The sequence below is a fragment of the Gavia stellata genome, chromosome 8 (genome assembly GCF_030936135.1).
Source record: "Gavia stellata isolate bGavSte3 chromosome 8, bGavSte3.hap2, whole genome shotgun sequence".
Taxonomy (NCBI): Eukaryota; Metazoa; Chordata; class Aves; order Gaviiformes; family Gaviidae; genus Gavia; species Gavia stellata.
Window position 1 is genome coordinate 10,665,501 of NC_082601.1, and position 15,039 is coordinate 10,680,539.

A 15,039-nucleotide genomic window follows, 5' to 3' on the forward strand; every position below is an offset into this window, starting at 1 on the left:
AAAGGTTAAAAGAAAATATAATATTAAATTTCTGCTAACTTCCTTGCTTTTTAAAATTCTGAGAAATGTTGGAACAATATTTTTTTTTTTATCCCTACCTTAATAATAACACATATGCTTATTTCTTTTGCATTTTGCTTTGGAGGTGGGTGTCACTTTGGAAGTGAATGGTTAGGGAGGAATAATGGTGGAGATCTGTAAATGTAAATATCCAAAGCATCATCCAAAAGACTCAATAGCATATTATTCTAAATTTCAGGTCTAAAAGCTTTTAGAAGGTTGGATCAGAATTTTTGCTGCTTTAAAACAGTGTAACTTCACTGAAGCCAATGGAGCTACATTGGCTTATATCAGCTAAGTATCTGTGCTACTGTTTTGAATCTTTTTTGAAGTGCAAGTGCTTTTCTACAAACCTTTAAAAGTTCAGCTTTGCTTATTCAAGAAAATTAATGTTTTGAACTGTGACTTAGAGTATTAAAAAGCCATTTCAGAATATAGCCAGATTGTCTGTTCTTGCTAATTTAACTTTCTCTTGTTATCTTTGGAGAATGCCATTTTTCGAGCATGCTAATGCAGCAAACTTTTATACCATCATTAAGGATCATGGTTTATTGGATTTCATCTGACTACTCAAGCAAACATTTGTTTAGTGACACTCTTAAACACAAGATTGTACTACAAATGTCAGAAATGCTGTTTGAACATTTATGAGTAAAAACTTTGTTGCTTTTAAGAGAACCCAGAAAGGAATGAAAATAGAAAAGTTTTATATTAACTTTCTCCGTGGTGCTATGACAAAGCTATTTGGCTCTTGGGATTTTTTCAAGATTATTATGTGATAGTATCAAAATTTATAATTAAGTTTGGGAAAAACATGCATAAGGTACAGATACAGCTCAGGCATTGTGGATGCAGGTATATATCTATCACCCTTAAGCAATCATTTTTCTTTGACAGCTCTTGATAGCAACAATTGAATGTACAATATTCTAACATCACAATGACTTTATCTGGATCTTCGTGTTGTTAAGCTAATGGGAATTTTCCTATTTTATTCCCTTTCTTTTGATCTTTTTTCTTTTGGTGGTCACAAAAAAAAAAAAAAAAAAAAAAGGTGGAGAAACTGCATTTTGCACTTTTTTATAACCATTGCTGAAAATCTGTCACAGCTACCAAGGAAAGCTAAAGAAAACCAGAAACAGAAAGACTATTATTTATAGCTAGCAAGATACAGTATGGCACCATATGGTAGAATTTATCAAATTCTTTCCTTTCTCATGCAGGGCGAATAGGGGCCATAGACAGTTCCCTCTTGCAGTCCTTGCTTTGCTAGCTACTCATTCATTTACGCCGTGGGCTAAATCCTGCTTGACCTAGTGCTTTTACACCCATAAATCTACTTATGAGGGCACAGTGAGCAGGGTTTGGCCCTCTGTGTTTATTTCTTCTTTCTGCAGATGCAGTTTTGCTAGGAATGCTGTTTGCATTTCAATCAACTAGAACAAGAGGATGGATAAATTAATGCCTGACTTAGCTCTTCACATCTGATACTGAAATGTAACAGTAGTCTTCCGAGGGTTTAAGTTTGCAGGGTGACACTTACCAGGTGTAAGGTGCTGTAAGGTTAAGAAGCATCGAACCTGTAATAAGAGTCTGACTTCCTCTTCATTTTGTCTCCTTTTGTGTTACATACTGGGGCAAGGAAGGTCTGCCAATCACTATCATTTCTTTTTCTTGTTCTGTAAAGACTGGGTCGTCACAGCAACAGGCCTGTGACAGGCTGGTATCCATTTAGAGCTCCAGGGGGGTCCTAATAGGATTGAACCAAAAGATCAAGTGAATAGCTTCCTATTTTAGATTTGTAATAACTCTAAACTGCTTGCATATACATGGACCTTACAGTGTTATGAGGAGACTTTTTATCGGAGAAAAGATCTATCTGTTTCTAAGAGCACTGTACTTTCAAAAAGATGCTCCTTAGACTACTCCATCCTTGGAAAAAGGAAAAAAAAAAAACAACCGAAAATTAAGCCCACTTCCCTTTCTCCTGCACACATGAAATTGGAAGGTGTCATTTCCTTTCATTAATTCATTTTACCAGATCAAAGTAAATAGTCTGTTTATGGAGAACAAAGAAGGCCCTTTTTGGTATTCTGTTGAAGTCGCTATCAGATTCAGAAGTTTACTCATCTTTCTGAAATCTGGCAAGGCTGCATGCTGCTGAGATTACAGCCAAACGGCTCATGCAAAACGGGCAAATAAATTTCATGCAAAACAAATTCTAACAGAGAAAGAAATAAGAGGGGGCATTTTGTTGATCTGGGAGACTCTCAAGAGGCTAGGGCTCTCATTCAGCTTACAGAGGGGGCTTGGTAAACCCACAATACTTGGCACGCAGAGGAAGAGCTGCTGGGGGAGGGGGAACCTGTATTTTGTTAAAGTTATTTTCACCGATTATGGAATCCATTAGGAAATAGACGTTGCTTCATACATTTTATGCCCAGACAGATTCTTATATCTATTGTTCATTAGGAACAGCATTTTGTGTGGAACTTCTTGTAGGGCAAGATCCTAGGAGTAAACATGTCAAGATCTAGCTCCAGGAATTATAAACCATATTTTTAAAAAGGGCTAAATTCTGGTAGCTAGTTTGTTTTCCTAAAGCAGGTGGGACTGTCATGTGCGCTGGGTTGTCAAAAGGTTTTGGAGTCTTCTCTCAAGGCACAGAGATCTAACTCCAACCCACCTTGCAAAGGCAATTTTGTGTTGTGCTAGTTGTCTTGCCAGGATGCCCTACCCTGGAAGTGTGTGCTTTGGTATCTCAACTTTGATAACGCTATGTCAAGTTATGACACCTGAAGCCTTGTTCTGGAGAAGCTGTCTTTTGGGTACTATCCTTGTTCTGATTTTTGGCTACTTAGATGGTAATTCATATACCATTTGAACCTCTCTTTCAGCAATCAGAATTTTTAGTCTTTGCGTTCTCCACCCTTCCCTAACAAATATTTTGTTTTTAGCCACAGCGTGCCTTCATTATCTTAAAACCAGTACTAGACTCTATCAGGAGAGTCTTCCAGAACTCATTTTCAAATAACCTGCAGTTTCTCTACTAAAAGTGCAAGATTCAAACATGTCAAGAAATACTCACAAGGACTGTGTTTGGATAAGTAAATTCTTGTATTTTCCATGTAGGATCTTGGCACATACATATGTTCCTGGCACTTTTATCAGTACAAATTTTGAAAAGGATTTTGCATAGATTAGGGACCTAAAGGCACTCAGTTAATTAGAATTAGGGGCAACCCTCTGTGAGAAAGGATTAGGCAGGTAAAAGACTAGGGCTGTGATCCATCAACCTATAGGGACAATGGCAAAACTGCAGTTCATTGGTTTGGACCCTGTGTGCGGAGTTGAGATACATGACAATGAGCACCAAGAAGAAGGGAGTGCTGGGGGAGGCACCATACAGCAAAATCCAGGGGCCTCTGTAATGGGCTTTGAATGGATCTTCCTGGGCACATTTGCCCTAAACCCAGATTTCTCAAACTTCCTTTTTGCATTCAGCCAAATCAAAAGATAGGCATGCCAGTCAGTTTTTTATAAAGGTCTTTAGAAGGGTTTCTGTTAGTTTTTACTCAGATTTCTTAGTGAATACAGTGTAACATGGTCTGAAAAACTGGAACGTATTTTGAAGTTATACACATATTTTATTATGAATTTTAGTTTTCTTTTAATGAAGGCTTTTGGCATGATGTCTATGATTCAAAAAAAAGAATATTTTTTCTTTGTTATAGCTTGCCTTTGAAAGACCTGTGTTATGAAGACTTTCATTCTGGCAAAGCAAGTCTTAAAGGATCTTCTTAACAGAATACAAAGAACATCCTCATTTACCTGTAAGGTCTGATGTTTTGATGAAATTGTCTTAGAGGTTTTGAATGTTGCCTTCCAGTTGTGAAGGAGGCAGAAATTCTTTATGGCAAAGAAGGTAAAAATCAAATTCCAATCCCACACTTCGTTGCTAACCATGTTGAAACTCCAATATAATTTAAACTTTAAAATCTGAAACTTGTATACACAAGAAAAAAAACAAGGTGAAGCAAATTCTTTAAATGTTTTCCCTGTTTCCTCTCTTCCCTTCAGCCAGGTCTACCAGCTTGACGTTGGTATCACTGTCAAGTCCCTGAAGAGGCAGGTTTGGTTTCCTGATGTCATTTATCTCAGGTTAGCTTTCCATCCACGTCTGAAGTACTATCCTATGTCACAGCGACCTCTTCCCCATAAAAATAACTAATCATTCCCTTTTTTTCTCGTGTTTTGCTCCTGTTTAAATTTAGATCTCACTTGTTCTGTGATACTTTGCAATCATTTTGGATCTGCTTACTTCCTGGCTGCTGCAGATGGTGAGGCTGTCGTCACTGCTGCAAGGACACTAGATAAATTACAGTTTTGACTTAAAAAAGCAGCTCTAAACCTAATATGTTGATTTGGGATTCTTTTTTTCCCCCTAACTTCCAGGCCTCAGAAAAAAAGCTGTATGTCTAACATGATGAAACCCCTTTTCTTTAAAGGATTATTCAGTCCATTTCCACGGAGCAGCTCGCTGGCAGTACTGAGGCCTGACCTAACACGCAAGTGCAGCGAGAGCCTGGCTGTCTGCTGGGGGACGTGTTCTTCCATCTTCACCTGTGGAAGAAACTACTTTACTGGGCTTTTAAGAAATATTTATAATGTTTGCTTTTTCAGTGTATGAGCTAGGCAGTGCTTTGCTCGTGTGTTTGTAGACAAAGAACTTACTCAGAGCAAAATGCTGGTGTCTAACTGTGCTGGCACTCATGGCTATTTCTACCACTTGCAGGACTACACTTTTCACAACTGGTTTCTAAGTCAGATTCCTCAGCAGTGTGATGTCTCTGATGAAATGTTTCAAAAAGAACCCTGAATAAACACGGTGTGATAAATGTGTCTCTTCCCACCTTACCTTCTGACTGTCTCCAAGTGTTGTAATCCTGACTCCTGTTAGACAAAGACTCTTTCTGTGAGGAAAAAGAATATTTTATTTAACCGTGACATCTGATGCATGTTCTTTTTTGTCCTGATCTAGACTAAGCTGTCCAGGTCAGGAGTGGTCACCTTTGCTATTACTCCATAACCTGTCCACAGGACAGAATTACTTTTTGTTTTATGTTGTACAGCACCTGGCTCCTGGCATGGTGCTAGTACAAATAATAATAATGTACAGTACCTGGCACAGCAACACCTTATGCTCTCCATATGTGGCACTGCCATAAATGTGATAGTGCAATATCTCCAGTCAACACAGAGAATTACCTCTTACTGAAACTAAATGGATTTGAGTGCTCTTGATGATAAATCTGCTCACCCTGGTCTATGCTTTTCTTTATGTAATTAGCTGGAGTGAGGGATGGGATTTTTTTCTGACAAACTACCTACTTTTCGTCTGCAAGCACAAGAAGATACTTCCCAAGGGTTTATCTGATCATGACATGGCAAAGAGCTGCACTATCACCCTGCCTGATGGATCCCCTGGGCATTCCTTGACCCTGGGTCTGGCTGTGGCACTTTATGTCGGCCCGGCTAGGAGCAGACTCCATGCTCGCCACTCATTTTTACTTTCCCCCCTCTCATGAGGGCTCTGGTAGAAATTCAAGCTGTGGCTCCAGAGAGAAGCTCTAAGATGGAGGAATCTCTCTGTGAAAGGGATAAAGACTACTAGGTTTTCAGCACGCAAGGAGAAGTTCGAATAAGCAGTAAAAATTAGAATAAGCAGTTCTTCAGTCCGAATTGCACACAGCTCAACCTGTCCGCAGTACCAGTAAGACTGGTGCGTGGGGACACCAGCGCTGCCATGGCCCTGCCGCCCTCACAGCCCTGCCTGGCCCTGACACCCGCTCCGCGGCCTCCCTCTGCCTGCGGCCCAGGACCCTGCTGCAGCCCAGCCTGGGCCCTCCTCCCTGCCCCAGCGAGGCCGGGGGATGCCGGTCTGCAGCACCACTGATGTCCCGGCCCGGCCTCGGCCCTGCTTCATCGCTGTGAACCCTCCCGAGGGCCTGGACTTAGGCTGACCCCAGACGCCATCTTGGGCCCTGCCCTGCTCCCTCAGCCAGTACAGCGTGGCTGCGCCCAGCGGTGCCTGCTCAGCTCCCAGCTCCCCTCTTGTGTGAGGGGAACTGCTAGACGGGGACATTAGCCCAAGAATAAGTGCTGAGGGATCAGGAACCGTGGGGATGTCCATTTCTGAGGCATTTCATGTACGCTGACCTGGTTCATACACCTGAGAGACCACTTGCCTGAACAGCAGGTACCAGCTCCCTTTCACTTTGCACTGCTCTCTGTTCTCTTTTCTTGACACACTCAATATATATCATGTTGATGACTCTCCCAAGTATGGTATTATTGTTATTATTTATATTATACCAGTATGGCAGAGATGAGTGAGCCCATTATTCTGGTGAAACTGCATTTTTCCAATGGAAACAGTCCTATAAGACTTTTTGGACTCACTCTCCTCTTTTCCTTGTAGGCCCAAAGTATTTTAGTTCCATTAACCTGGTGTGGAATATTGAAATATTTTTTTTCTTGCTTTGTCTGAATACAGACCACAGCAATAAGCCTCAGGTCTGCCAGACTTCTGAAGCAGTAACACCTAGGAAAGGTCTAGAGTTTTCAGAGGGAGAAGGGAAGAGCAAGGAAGAGGAAGGCTGGATCTTACGCACCTCTTTTTTTCTCTCAGCTAGTTTTATCGGAGCTTGTTTATGCTAATTTTCACCAGAGAAAGTCAGCCTGTAGCATGGGAGGCCGTGAATTTTACATAACTTCTCTGCACCAATTTCCAACCATATATTCATTCAGAGTGCCTCAAAAAAGAAAAAAAAAAAAGGTAACAATACTAGGCCCTAAATGCATTCAGAGCATTACTGTGGAAGAGCATGTCTGCTGACAATCTGTGGCTTGGCTTACTGCACACCAAATTTCCCACATAGAAAAGCCCTCCATCTGAAAAAAAGAAGACAATTGAGGCATAAATCTTTTAAATGAGTAAAATGATAGCTGTCTTGGCAATGGCAGATCTGATAAAGTGTATTCCACCTGTTGTGGAAAGGCAGCATATGGCCACAGTAATCTGCAGTTCAATCAGAAATGCAAGCATTTAAGTCCTAGCCTGGAAAGATTACTCGTCGCTGTCTCTCCTCAGCCCTGTCTACAGATGAGTCCATTCACATGGCATGTGGCAAAGAAAGGGGACATTGTTCAATGGTTGTGCTGTGGGTATAAGGAGTGCTGAGCTTGGCTGAACTTTACAGGAATTTCCTTCTAGATCTTCCGTACTGCGGGGAAACCTGTGCACGGTTTTCCATCTACAGCCCACCTCCTAGATCTCAGGCATCTCCAAATGGGCACACAAAAGCTTGCCTCTCTAGAACCCGCAACACTTATAACACTTTTAATTACTGTTAATTGCTTAAAGTTGTAATTTTCTGTATTGCTAAGTCCAAGAATAGATATAAGAGTTAAGTACAGGGAATATCTGTAAATGCCTCCTCTAGCCTTGTACTGAGAAGGGTTCTGCAGAAATGCTCCACTATTTTATTTCATGTAGTTATAAACATTTTCCATCTTGTCTTTGTGTAATTTTCCTTTTGATTAGACAAAGTGTGCTGAGCAATCCACAAGTTAGTATGACACTGGAGCATTTGTCTAGGCAATCAGGGAATTTCTCTTTTCATAACCATATTGAAAGGGTCTACCTAAGCTTCCATGTAAACCAGACATAGGCTGTGATTAAGTTCTGCTGAGCAAGATTGAATGCTCCTGCTGAGAATCTGAAAAGGTAATTTTAATGGAGTAAGGAAAATCTCTCTGAAATCAATACAGGAAAGAGAGGCTGACAGTTTTATTATTCATTATCTTCTAGTTAAAGAGCTGTTTAAGAGTATTCCAGATACTTCCTAAAATTTGGGGGAGCTATTGATAAAGTTTATGCTTGATGTTTATGTTTAGTGAACCTTAAGACAGTTTTATGTTAATATTTCTCAAAAGAGAGGTGAGCTTCAGCAAAGAGCTACATGCAGGATGAGGCTGCGTATGTGCACACTTTAACCCAGGCTCCAGGTGCAGATGCTTTACAGCTCAAAACTTGAACTCCTCTGTGTCTTATTGTGCTTTCTCCTGGGACTGCTGTAAAGCTTAATTCATTGATTTTAGAGAGGTCTTGAATGGACTTTAGGTATATCTCCACATCTACTGCTTTTAATTCAGGGTTTCATAAAGGTCCCATTGCTGCAGGAATCAATGCTGAAAGACTGACGAAGTTCTCTGCGCTTTTACTGGAGCAAAACCATGCCAGCTCCAGCACGCCTGTGGCATGTAGATGCTTGAAGGCATCGCTCCCATGCCACTTTCCTTTCTCTTGCAAGGAAGAAAAGAAATAATCTGTTAACACAAGTGGTGGCACTCCAGTGCGATCTTCCCTCTGCTGACATGAGCTGTGGGAGAGGCTGCCTTTCTCCCAAGTTGCTCCTTGTCCGGTGACATGGTGGGTGCATGTCTGTGTTATAAAGCCCAGAGTCTGGGGGCTCTGTGCAGTTGAACAAGGAGAGTCACTATTTCTCTCTCCTCCCTGTTTGGGTGCAGGGTCTCAGTGCCAGTCTAGATGTGTCAATTTCTCTACTAGTTGTAACATCTCAGAGCGCAGGGACCTACAGTACTTCTGTGTGAAGAGAAATACTCCAACAAGAAATGGGTCTTATGGGAGTGGACAAATCCATACACCTCCCCTAAATTAAATAAAACAAACTAACAACATCAATAAAGGCCACTTTTGGCTGCAGTTTAAAGCCAGCTGGAGCCATTCTCCATGAAATCAGCTTCTGCATTTTTAAACAGTATTAGGCCAAAGACAATCTTCTGTCATTACTACTTAATCTTAACTCTCCAAAGGTCATTCAGTGGTACTGCTAGGTTTTCGGCATGCCATTAAAAATGGAGAAAAAATGTTCTTATATGGTGATAGTGTAATGAAACACAACCTTCCACTGACCAGTGGGACTCTTGAGGCAGAGATATGTAGGGTTTTATAGTGTTTGTGAAGGATACTTTATGTTCTGTAACATATGGTATTGTTGTTACTCTTTTGATTTGTAGTTTTGGGCAGACACATTCTCATAACCTTTGTATGCCTTCAGCTTTGGAGGTCCTAAAGCTGCTATTGTTCAGTCAGTTTCCAAGCTCAAGAAGAATGTTTTCTTCATAAAGAACATGTTAAATATTAACAGAATTTCAGCATCAGTTTTATATTTCAGGCATATGATTTGGCATGTTCTGTAGATGACGAAACATAGCTTTTAAGTTATGATTTAATTTAGATTTTTTAAATTAAAAAAGCAGCTGTTTCTCTACATATGAAATGTGAGTCCACTGTAACTTTACTTACATAAGCGTCATTTTCAAGGTATAATATATTGTATAACCCAAGAGCAGAATAAGGGCTGGATTCAGTATAAGATCTGTCTAGTTGCTTCCTACCACTGAGTGAGTGCAAGGCTCAGCTAAGCTTGACAAATCATTGTCAGTGGCTTGGATAAAGTTTATTTCTCTCTCTTTTCAGTTTTCATTCTTTTGCCAGACATACCTGCCTTGTTAGCTGAGTTGAGTCTGAACATTGGTAATTAGATTTATGGGAATTATGGTGGCGGAACAAGTTTCAGTAATGGGTAAACTGGAAGATTGCAAAAGCGAAGGCACATCCTTTGGGTTATACGCCAAACAACACTTGCACTGGGTGAAATGCTCCTATGCAGAGAGAGAGTGCAAGATTATGTATCGTTTAGGGTCTATTTTAAGAATGTAAGGAGTCAGTGTGTGGTGTTGTGAAGAGGGTAAAATTCCCCTCATGTTTAGATGTGTTGCTGATAGCATGGTAAACCACGTACAACATAGGCTGAAGGATGCTATATGGACATCTTTGCCAGTGTCTTGATTTTTCAAATGGCAAAAAGTCCTTTTGCCTTTGCACAGTATTTGGCGTTAGATTTTTTCCTAAGATTTGTTGGGTTTTTTCCCTTTTTCATTGGTGCTTTCATAAATATCTAAAAAACAATGAATGATTTATCTGGATAATATTCAGAGAAGAATACAGCCAGGATATCCAAATGTGTGCTAATAGCTATGTGTTGTGGACAGTTCAGTGCCTTTTTAGGCAGGAGAATCCACTCTTCTAGGAGTGTGACAAAAGGAAATAACTTAGGACAGAGTTTTTCTACACTAGACAAAACAGCTGTAACTCTGATAATAAACAGCCACTAAACATTGTTCTTCTCATTCAGCGTCTTTTTTGATTACTGCTATGTAGTCAAGAGCAGTTGTGGTGTAGCCAGGAACCAGCACTTCAGGGTTTCTGAACAGGGAGGGAAAGCAGGTCCCTTTTTCATGCACCTATCTGCTGTCAGATTTTCACTCGTGTCTCTTCTTGGGGCATCCTATGAAGCAGTGTTAAAATGATGTCCTTGATGTTTCCTGCACATCATTCCATATGCAGTCTCACAATGCAATAATTTTTTTAAGATATTGTGGATAGCTGAAATATGTGGAACGACTTATATAAGGACAAAACTTTAGTTTAAACCTTAAAGCTCTGTATTTTTTTAAAATCAAATTCTTTCTATGTGCACCAGTCCTTAGACTAGAGCTTCATGCACTTTTCCAGCCCCAGATAGACCATGGCCATTATTGCTGTGCCAGTATGAATCGTGGTGGTCACCTACCCTTGCCTGCATAGTATGGTACTATAAGGGGAGGCCTGTGGTAATAATCAGAACTGAGCAAATAGTCTCTCCCCATCACCACCTCCTATTAAGTAAGTAAGTGACCAAATGAAAATATTGAGGGGATCACAACCCACAATAACTTCCTGCAATCTTTTAAAAAACCTTTCTTTCACAGAATTACTTAAAATGGTTTTTTGAGGTCAATGGCTTTAATATAAAATAAACAATTTCTTTTCTTTGGTTTTACCCTTAAAGTGTCTTTAAAATGTTTCTTTAAAACAGTAGCTAATTTCATGACATAAGGCAATAATTTGACATCAGCAGTTGAAATGTTTCATTTAGCCAATATTTAAATAAAATGTTTAGACATTATTTTGTCCATTCCACTTTGCTTTTTTCAAATTATTTGCTGAATTTGACCTGAATTTTCAAATATTTCTACCTATTGTCACAGCATGATATTTCCTGACGAGTATATTATTTGTCTGAAAAATTATACCCTGCTCTGCTGGAAATGTCATGTGACTGTAAACCACACAGAAAGTAGGTTTTGAAAGAAGAGCCCGATTAATACTTCACGTAAGGAATCTCCACCAAGAAATTCTGCTAAGGAAAGCGGGGTTGTTAATGCAGTCTTTCACTGGGAAAAGTTCGGGATAGAAAGAAAGTGATAAATCAGTGATTTAAATCAAAACTAGAAGACCATAAATTCCTTTTTCAGCAGTAGGTTAAACTGTCAGGTTTAACAAAAGCTTACAACGCTCGCCTGCTCTCTGGTTCTGATTCTGCAAGTGCTATTGCTACCAGGTGTCATGCTCACTTCTGAGACCTGCCACCCCAAGGAAACAGGCCTATTTGAGACTATGTAGGACCTTATTTAGATGGGGCAATGCATCAAACGTTATTCATGTGTAGGTTTCCAGTGCTGCTGTGCAAGCCCTTTGATAATATATGCTAAGCCTGACAGAGTTTCCATGATCATGTGCAATAGACTCACTAAAATAAGAGTCTCATTCTGCAGCTACCATTCAGATGTTTTTTTCTGAATGATCTAACTAAAAATCACATAATTATAAAGATATTAAAAATGTATCTGTTATATACATTATATATATATATTTCTCAGTATTTTATTCGTTTTTAATTTAAAACCAGCTTGCTGAGATGTACAGCAGTGAAACAATTTTTCCTTGTCAGGTGAACTGTTTGATTTGTTTTATTTCTTCAAACAGTCTTTCAGTATCACTTTTATCACACCAGCTGCTGCTGTAGTGTCCTTGTTAAAAGTGTCTCAGCGTATCCTATACAAATCCTTCTTTTCAGGTTTTATAGGTCAGTCATCAAATTAACTTTGGGCCATAACTGTTTCTTGGGATAGAAGCAGCTCTGCGGAAAGCATGCTGACAAACCAGCTGCTCCTTAAAAAAGACAAGAAAGATCATAGGAATTGCAGGGGACTTGTGGACTTCATCAAAGTGTGTTTTTTCTGAGGTTTAGAAGGACCTAAAATGGACTGTTACTGAGAAATCAGAGAAGATCAGAGTGGACTACCATAGTTCATAGCTCTTTTGAACCCATTTTTGTGGACTGCATCCACAGCACCTCCCTGGCAGCTGTTTTGCGTGTTGGGGCTTGCACCCTGTGTTTAAAACGAGTTGCTCACTAAGCTGTATCTGTTATTCTTCCTGATTGCTGCAACTGTTCAGTATGGTGTATGTATTGAAACTTGACCATCAAGGGTAAGCAAGAGTTATAACTGAAATAACATTAACAGCAGAACTGAAAGCTGGACTAAGTTTTATGGGCTGCTCAGTCCCTTGAAAAGGAATGTTAGGTTAATTTTAAGTGTTGCAAATGCCTTCTGCTGGGCATCTGCTCAGCAGAAATTTCCTCTGCACTTCTCAACGTCTGGTTTAGACAGGTTAATAAATCTATGCCTCTCTTCGGCTGCAGAGGGTTGGCATTTTATAGCTGGAGAAGGTGAAGAAAAGAAAGTTACATCTTGTACAGAAAGATAATTCTAGGGCAGCACCAAAGGAGTACACAGACTTCTTCACTCTTAGTGCTCGCTGCTAAATAGCTGAGCGTGTTGCTTTAATAGAAAACAAAAGCTCAGAGTGTGCAAAGACTGAGAATTGAGAAGGCTGACTGGACAGAAAGGAAACAGATTTGTTTGCAGAGGAAAGTGGGGAGAAGTAAGGAAATCTCTGTGTGTGTATGAGATTTGTGGTGGTCACTGAAGCTACAGAGTGGCCTAAATGAGATTCTAGAAACTCTAATTTATTCTGTACCACTGAGAAATGAATTAAAATAACATTGATTCAAGATATTTTCTTATTTTAATTGTTTTTGTGTACACCCAGTTTGAAATGTTCAACGAAGTTATAAAAATGTCCTATCAAGTTTATGTACTTCTAAATTGTGATTAATTTGATTTACAAAAGACAAAGTCTAAAAAGAATGGGAACATTCATAACCCAGTGATTTAGTGTAAAACATAAAATTACTGGCAAAATAATAAAGTTATGTGTTTAAAAATGTAAGGAATAAGTTCCAGTGATGCCATAAATTCCAGGAAAATATTTTAGGAACTACAACATAGAAATTTATTACAGCTTGGCTGGAATAATGATTTCTCCTTGGCCAACAAACCACTTTACAGCTTTAAATCTATGGATGAGTATCAAAGCTTCTTTTATCAGAGGGGTTTCTTTTAGATATATATGTTATTTCCTAAATTTAAAATACTAAAATAGCAGGTAAAATCAGGTCAATTACTAATTATTTTATCCTTATAATGTAATAATTTAAAATCAAATTTAGACATTTTATATTGTGCATGACACTTGAAAGGTACGTAGGCTCAACAAGACAGTTCTCTTTTTCCCCCATTGGATGGTGTCAGAAACACTGTTAGCAGTGTTTTGTTTGGTTCTCCATGCAAAGCTGACAGATGCTGGTATGGTTTTGACAGTCACCATCTTGCCTGATAGTTTGGAGGCTTGCAATTCAACCTCTGATGAAACGCACACTTCTCTGAGCAATATAGCTACACACACAATATTAATATTAGTGCTATCACCGACTTCCGTGAGCGGAGGGAGGTTCTGTTACATTGTCTTCTGTGTCCATTTTCCGCTTGGCTCCCTTTCTCCTTATACAGTGCAGAGATGCTCCCCTTAACCCCTTCTTCTTAGCAGGGCAAAGACAAGGTCATGGAAGATCTGACCAGTTTTATTGTCCTCTGTGTAATGCTGCAAGTGCTTTTCCTTCTATAGCAGCTTCAGGTTTTTTTTACTGGCAGGTGTAACTGTCGTGCCTGGGATGTATTAATACGGCCAAATTTTGACTCTGGTGAACCTTTAATTCAGCTGAGCCATGGCCAGAGATAGTAATGTTCAAAGGCAGAGTACTGCACTGCTGCGATCTTCACACTAATCATTTCTATAGTCCTCTAAGTGAAAGTGGGTGGAGGTTTAAGTGACTGCCAGGTTAATAAAAACTTGATGTTCCTGCCCTAAGGATTTTACTGTCCAAAGTTCAGTTGCACATTATGACCCAGATTCAAGGACTTTTGAAGTCAATTAAAATACTTCCATTCATGTCACAGTTGCCAAAAAACATTTGAGCTGTGCATTGCAGAGCCATGACTGAGAGTATGCCAGGGAGAGGCAGAGGTGTCATTGTCCCATTCATCCTCTAAACAGATGACCCCTGAATTCACCCTGATTTGCCACCCTTACAGGCGGTTCCAGAGACCTTGTGGCTCACCCTCTTCCTGGTTGAAGCCTGGTCTTCTACATGAATTTGTGAAGCCATTCAGTGCAGAGAGAGGATAACTCATCTCTGTCATGGGTCTGCCAAACCCTGCTTCTCTCTGCCTTATTTGTGGTGACATGGAAAGATATAGACTGCACCATGTTAGGGCTCTTGCAGCTCATGCAGTCTGGAGGGCTCTGTCCATTGCTTCCTTCCCAAAGAAGTCATGGTAAAAAAGGTGGGGATGGCACACTAACATTGAAGTGTAGCATAGGTACATCCACACTTGCATTAAACTCTGGCCTGTGTATGGGTTTCAGTCCCACTGGAGCAGCACAGGACTCAGGGCAAACATAAGAATCTGCTAAAGGAGAGGAGTAAGTGTTTGAGTCTTAACCCTCCAGGTATAATGCTAACAGTACTCTGTCCAACTGCCTCAAAACTAGGTATGCCTACACTGCACACCTCAGGCACAGTAGTCACTTGAAGATGTATA